The 7,634-nt window shown below is 44.2% G+C and overlaps 1 pseudogene; it reads left to right on the top strand.

The window, feature by feature from the left end:
- The first annotated feature begins 278 nt into the window (after nt 1-278).
- LOC134936007 (5S ribosomal RNA) lies at nt 279-396 on the top strand (annotated as a pseudogene).
- The last annotated feature ends 7,238 nt before the right edge of the window (nt 397-7,634 follow it).

Genomic DNA, 7,634 nt, shown 5'->3' with positions numbered 1-7,634 from the left:
TCCTCATGGGGGACCCCAGCAGCTGATGAAATCAGGGAAAAGGTTTGGGCTATACCCAATACAGAATATAGGTTCCCAGTAAATGGGATTCCAAATATCCTTTTCCAGCTGAAGACTGTTTAAAAATGGGAAATGCCTCCTGTAGAGATACGCATATCATTTGATAGTGCGAAAATATATATGGCCTTTGCCGTCAACGTCAAAAGAGGGATGGTTTTCTGAAAACCATATTGTCTCTGTCTGGGCAGTCATAAGGCCAGCCATGACTTCACCTTTCAATCTGCAGCACACCACACTGGATGGGCCCAATCTCACTAGATCTTGGAAGCTAAGCAGTGTTGGGCCTGGTTAGTTCTTGGATGGGAGACCACCTTAGAATACCAGGTGCTGCAGGTACACTGGGCTGAGGTACTGGAAGACAGGTTTTTCAGTGCCTACAAGGGAGCAAGAATCCCATATAGCTCATATGGACACTAATGTTCTAGGGCATCAGCATTAACAATAGTTGCTCGCAGAGCAGTGTTGCTTACATACATCAAAAGCTGATTCAGAATCAAAGAAGGTTCTGGAATATTTGCCTTTGGCTGGAAGTTTCTGTTTGGTAAGTAGTTAACAGATATTTTGGAGTCAAAATCAGACTCGTTTCCTTCCATATATAACCCCAAACATAGGGGTCCAGTTTTCGGCCTTGTCGGTCATAAAGGAACATAACAGCCCCAATACAATAAGTTTGGTAAGGCAAAGAAGCAAAGGCAACCAGAGGGCCAGCTTCCAAACCAGAGGATAAGCTTTGGTCAGGAATAGCCACCAGGAACCCCTGCACAATAGGGACAGGGGGTTTTACTCCAACCGGGTTTGGGTTCAGAAGGATCCTTTCACCCCAATCTCAAAATTCTAAACAAATAAGTTTGGGTACCACGGTTCACAGGGAGACGTTGCGCTCCATAGTTTGGCATGGAGCCAGGGAATTACAGGGTATCCCTGGATAGTCAGGATGTTTACCTATAGGTTCCTATAGCACTGTTCCATCAGTGTTATCTCAAGGTTCACCATCCTCTAGCAACATTTTCAGTTCCAGACCTTACCCTTGGGGTTAGCCACAGCCTCCAGAGTATTTACCAAAATTATGGTGATTATGGCAGCTTATCTCCGCAGGAAGGGGATAAGAAAATTGTCATACTTTGACCACCTTTTTTTATCCTGGCACAGGAAAGGCTTCTGTGCCATCTCCAATAGACAATGACTTGTCTGCAGAGGCACTGGTGGTTCGTAAATTGGGCAAAGTCATCTCGGTTTCTGTCACACCGGATGACTCACTGTGGGGCTGTACTGAATTCCAGTCTGCAGAAAATGGATTACCTCAGGACAAGATATCCAAGGTACAGTCAAGTACTCAGTTGTTACACAGTCAAACGATATCAATCCACGCAGCTATGCGACTGATGGGTTTGATGGTGTCAACATTCGACATGGTGGAGTATGCACAATTCCACTCAAGACCTCGGCAGCATCTGATTCTAGCCAGATGGAATGGAATACATCAGACAATAAAGAAACAGACTATGGTACTTTCACACAAGGTAAGAAAGTCATCAACCTGGTGGCTATAGACATCCCATCTAGACAAAGGGATAATTTTTGGAATAACGGATGGGAGATCCTGACAACAGATGCTAGTCTCCAGGGCTGGGGAGCAGTGTCTGGAAGATTATAGTTCCAAGGACAATGGACCATAGAAGAAAGTTGCCTGCCAATAAATCTGTTAGAACTTTGGGTTATATACATGGCACTGATTCATGCAAAAGACACTCTTCAAGGAAGACCAGTCCAGATCAGCTCGGACGATTTAACGGCGGGGGCGTACCTCAACCATCAGGGAGGAACGCGCAGCCAAACAGCAATAAAGGAGGTAAGTCACATACTAAAGTGGGCAGAACTCCATCTTCCAGCATTGTCCGTAGTATTCGTTCTAGGAGTCCTAAACTGGGAAGCGGATTTTCTCAGTCGACATGCCATTCAAGCAAGCAAATGGGCTCTACACCCGGAAGTCTTTCAGACTCTGGTAGACAAGTGGGGTTTGCCTGAGATAGATCTCATGGCGTCCCGTCTGAACAACTAAGTGCCGGCATATGGGGCAAGAACAAAGGATCCTGGGGCGATCTTTGTGGATGCCTTGTCAGTGAAATGGGAGTTTCATCTGGTGTATCTATTTCCTCCGATCATCCTGCTACCAGGGTGGTGAGGAAGTTAAAAGAAGCAAAGGGTGCGGTGATTCTAATAGCTCCGGCTTGGCCGAGAAGGCAGTGGTACACAGATCTACAGAGAATGTCGATGGATGCTCCACGTCTGCTCCCTCAACGTCCAGATCTACTAATGCAAGGTCCTAGTTATCGCAGGCATCTGGATCGACTATCATTGATGGCGTGGCTCTTGAAACCTCTATCCTGAAGTCAAGAGGATTCTCGCTACAGGTAAATTCAAACATTGCACAGAGCAAGGAAACCCTCCTCAGCTCGCATTTATCACCAAATATGGCAGGCCTATTTTCAAGGTGCAGTGAAATAAATATGGACCCGAAATCTTTCCAAGTTTCCTGGGTCTTAGATTTCCTTCACGCAGGAATGGATAAGGGTTTGAAGGTGGCTTCCTTGAGAGTACAAGTATCAGCATTGACTGTAGGGTTCCAAAAGAAAGATTGCCAATTTACAGGATGTGTGTACTTTTTCCAGGGAATGCTGCGCATTCAACCTCCTTTTGTTCCTCCTACAGTGCCTTGGGACTAAGTTCTAGTCCTCAAAGCTCTTCAAGTTGCTCCGTTTGACCCACTTAATAAAGTGGATCTTAAATGGTTGACAGCTAAAGTTCTCTTTCTACTGGCTTTGGCATCAGCTAGAAGAGTATCAGATTTAGGAGCGCTGTAATATTGTTCTCCTTTTCTGTTTTTTTTTATCCAGATAAAGCAGTTCTCTGGGTATCTTCCTAAGGTGGTGTCTAAATTCCACCTTAATGAAGAAAATGTAGTCCCAGTTTTTCAGGCATCAGGATTTTCTGTGGGAGATGCGTCGCGGGACGTAGTCCGAGCATTAAGGATCTACGTGGATTGCACAAGTGCCATCAGAAAGACAGATTCTCTCTTCATTTTCTACGGAATTCACAAGATAGGATGGCCTGCTACTAAATAGACGCTGGCTAGAGGGCTTCGAATGACGATTTCGGAAGCATACTCTCAAGCTGATCTCCCTGTTCCGGCTAATGTCTCTGTTCACTCTACTCGTAAGGTAGGTCCTTCATAGGCAGCACAACATGGTGCTTCAGAACAGTTATGTAAGGCAGCCACATAGTCTTCCATTAACACATTCATTAGGCATTATGCTTGGATACTTTTGCCTCTCATGACACTGAATTCGGGCGAAAGGTTCTCCTGTCGAATCAGGAGCGTCCCCACCACTAAAACTGCTTTGGGAAATCCCATTGTTATCCTGTGGATAACCTGTGGACCCTGCCGGAGAAATATACGTTATGGTAAGAACTTACCGTTGATAACTGTATTTCTCCTAAGTCCACAGGTTCCACAGGGATCCCACCCTGACGCACCTGATTTGAGGATCTTGCTACTAACTAACCTCTTCCTTCTTGTACGAAAGGGTGTGCATGTGTGTTCTTCTCGCCTGATTAGGGCTCTACATGATGCTCCAGCCTAGATGCTTTGGAATCCAACTGATTTGCCTGAGCCCGTGGGCGGGGATGTATGGATGGGCCCGTTGCATCCTGGGAGGCCTGAAAGCTTGTGATCATTTGGTGCCAATCCGCTGTCGCTCCATCATATCCCATTGTTATCCCGTGGATAACCTTTGGACTTAGGAGAAATACCGTTATCATCGGTAAGTTCTTACCATAACGTATATTTTTCAGATGGTGGTGACAGTAACAGCCAAGGAGATGTTGCCACTAAGGAGGATGGGGCGCCATCCAGTGTGTCCTCTGCTGACCAGTCAGGATTATCAGGTGGGACTCATTCTGGCTTTGATAAAGAGGGTGGCACCTTTACTTCTTCCTAATCAGAGTGTCAGATGTGAATTGTTATGCTAGGACACCCAAGCAAGCGGATAGGTATGCGAAGCGAGAGGCCGTCAGGCAGGAAAAGTTGTCTAAACTCCATGGTCTGCATAAGAAGGGTGCGTGCACATCTTGCTCAAAGTGATCCCATGGAATCCATTGTGATAATAAGGCGGTATTGCGCGGCCTGCGGCCCTGTTGTAAATGTAATATACTAAAGGTGATTTTGTGTATGTCTTTGTCCTCGCAGAGAAGGCAAATAAAGACTTTAAGACTTCGAAAGAGAAGGGAGGCATTGGCATTGACGCTGTTAAATCCTTAGAAATTGGATCTCCGTTTTTTGTGTGTTCGCTACATGCTACTTAAAGAGGTGCACTTGAACATTATCAGATATCTGTATCAGATTAATAACTTCCAGTGCAGTTCACGAGCCCAGGACTGGCATGCTTATGATGAGGAACTTCTGCGTAAGCATGATGAGAGGCTGGTTATGCCATTTGGGTTAAAGTACTGGGATTGTCACTCAAAGTCACGCAGACTTCATGACCAGGTGCTGACTCTCTAACTAGTCATTGTTTGACAAGTACAGGACGCTCAGCTGCGCAGACTCCAAATAAAGGCAAGTGTTTTGCTTTTAATAATTCAACCTGTGCACAGGGTCAGTGGTGTCACCCAGTCTCTACCTGTGCTTGGCTGGCAGGGCAGCAACCTCCCAAAGCAGCTGGGAACAGCAGTTCTAAGTAAGGTGTTACCTTTGGTGCGTTCGGCTGCCATGGCGAAAAGGTTAGGATGGTATCCAAATGCTGAGGATGCTCATTTCTTGTTTTCAGGGTCTGAGTTTGGTTTTAAGTTGCCCATTAAGAGGGAGGTTTGTGTTGGTGAGCATAAAAATGTATGGTCAGCATAGGAATTACTGCATGTACTTAGGGCCAAGGTGCAGAAGTAGGTAAGCCTTGAGCACATGGAAGAGCCATTTGAGGGATTTGATCCTTTCACCTATGTGTGTCATTCCCAAGACGTCTCCTGGTAAATTTAGGCTCATTCAGCATCTATCTTATTCATTACGGTCATCAGTGAACGATGCTATACCTCTATACCTCCTGAATTATGTTTGGTATTGTATCAGTCATTTGATGATGCTCTAGATATGGTGAGGCTTTAGCTCCTGGTGCCCTCATGTTGAGTCGACTTATCGGCTACTACGCTTGCATCTGGATTAATTCCGGTACATGGATTTTCGTATTGGGAGTGAATATTTCATAGACAAGTGCCTGCCTATGAGATGTTGTTTCTTGTGCCTTTTTGATTTTTTTTTAACCCCTTCCTTCATTGGTGCGTGGTCTTCTTGTGGTTGTCTCAATTACTTTCTTGGGATCCAGACTATTGGACGGCATGCATTAGGCCGACAGTCATCAGATTGACCCCATATGGTCGACAGACTCAAGATCGACATGGACAAAAAGGTGAACATATGAAAGATCAACATTGGAAAAGTTTGACAGGTTCATATGGTCGACATGACAATGGTCAACACACATATGGTCGACACGTTTTGTTCTGTATCCATGTTTTTTTTACTTTTTCCATCCTTTACTATCCATGTCACAAATTATAACATTTAGTAACCTTGTGGCGAGTGACTGTGTTTCAACAATTGGTGATCCCAGATGCCCAAACTATCCACACTAATCCCAAAAATGCAAAAAATAAAATAAAGGTGTCAACCATTGTCACATCGACCTTTTGACCCCATTGACCTTTTGTACCTGACGTCTTTTTGAATGTCGACATTTCATATGTCGACCTTTTGTCCATGTTGATTTAGTGCCTGTCGACCATATGGGGTCAACCTAATTACTGTAGACCCAATGCATGTAGATCTTCTATACCACACCCGACTTTCTTTGTATAGGCCTGGCTGATTAGAAGCAATGTGCTTTTTTGTTGTTTTCCATGTAAGTGTTGTTTTTTCACTTTGGAGTACCTGTTGTGCATGACAAGATGGAGGGAGCCCTTACTTGCTTGTCATTTCTCAGTATCAGAATCATGTAGGATAACTCAGGACAATATAGAAACCCAAAATTTCAAGCCACTTGCACCCTGAGACTGCAGCTCAGTTCCCAACCAGGAGCACCAACCCCTTACACAACATAAACAATAAATGAGTGGTTCCAAAAGCGTTGTCTCTTTGTAGTAACAGTGATTCGATCTTCTACTTCTGGTACATTTTCTGTTTGCTGTCAAAAATTCTCATGGAACAAGAGAAGAACAGAAGGGTCTATTAATTCAGTATACACTCTAAACTGAAGAAATTGAAGTTTTCCTTCAGGAACTCATCTAATAAAAGTAAGATACGTTCACATAAAGGTATCTTTAAATGGTATGGCTACCCTGTATCTTGCTGGCTGGGTTGTGGACAGTGTGTATCAGGAAAGCTATCCCTCAAAGAAACACACTCAACTGGGAACATGTATAGACGTTCCTCTAAAAGGTATCTTTATTACTGGTTCCATATCGTGTATGTACCCCAGAAAGTGAAATGAACGTAAGTAGTCTAACCAGATATTTCTATACTAGGATATTTATTCCAAACGGTAGATAAAACAGATAAAAGTACATAAAGAACTTTCCACAAGGATGAATCAAATAGCACCTACCCTCTTTCTCAACCGGAATGAGCAAAGACAAAAATAGTCTTTACCAGATGAAATTGGTAGATATACATCCACAGAGAGTTCCCCTTCACCATCAATGCATTTCAGACATTTCAGTCCTTCCTCAAGCTGTGAAGAGGATCACTGTAGAGCAGTTATGACTTTCTGGATTTTAATGGGGTACGATTTTGTTGGCTGCAGTTGTAGAAAATTTCTGGTTGCAGCTCTTCACCTATACAGCAGGGTCTGCAGGGTTCAGATGCTACCTCAATGGATCCTGGTGCGTGGCACCTTGACCTGAGGAATGGAAGCGTTTAGGTCAAACTTTTTCCAATCATGGCTGCATTGGAGGTTTGCTCGTGCTGAGGTGTGACAACCTGGGCATTTTACATGCCATAAATCAAAAGCGAGCTAAATCCCTGTTGGCTTTGCAAGTGCTGGCACAGTTGGTCTTAACTTGTTTGCGACATAACATTTTGCTCAAAGTGTGGCATGTTCGTGGGGTGTATAACGGGATTGCCGTTGCATTGTCTCAGTTTCAATTATCTAGATTTCAGTCTGTGGTTACTGAGGCTGATACCAACTGTGTGCTTTCCCCCTCTTAGGTTTGGCAGTTCATCAAACTGGCATGGAGGGCATAGCAGAAAGATTTATCTCCCCGGACACCCTCAGGTTTTATTGCCAAGCTTGGGAAGAGTGGGAAGCTTTTTCTCGTAGCCGTAAGCATAGAGGTAAGAGCAGGCATCAAAAGATGCTTTCTTTTTTTGGCATCTTTATGTCTCTGGTCGATCCAAAGTGGTAGTTGTAAGTTACTTGGCAGGTACTTTGTTTTTCTTTAAGCTGAACAAATTTGCCAGACCTTACAAAGGGTTTTCTAATTCTGAAAGCCGTGAAAGGTTGGATGCGTTTGACTCAGGTTTCACC

Source organism: Pseudophryne corroboree, chromosome 1 (genome assembly GCF_028390025.1).
Source record: "Pseudophryne corroboree isolate aPseCor3 chromosome 1, aPseCor3.hap2, whole genome shotgun sequence".
Lineage (NCBI taxonomy): Eukaryota > Metazoa > Chordata > Amphibia > Anura > Myobatrachidae > Pseudophryne > Pseudophryne corroboree.
The sequence above is the reverse complement of the archived record's forward strand: the minus strand, read 5'-3'. Positions and strand labels throughout refer to the sequence as shown.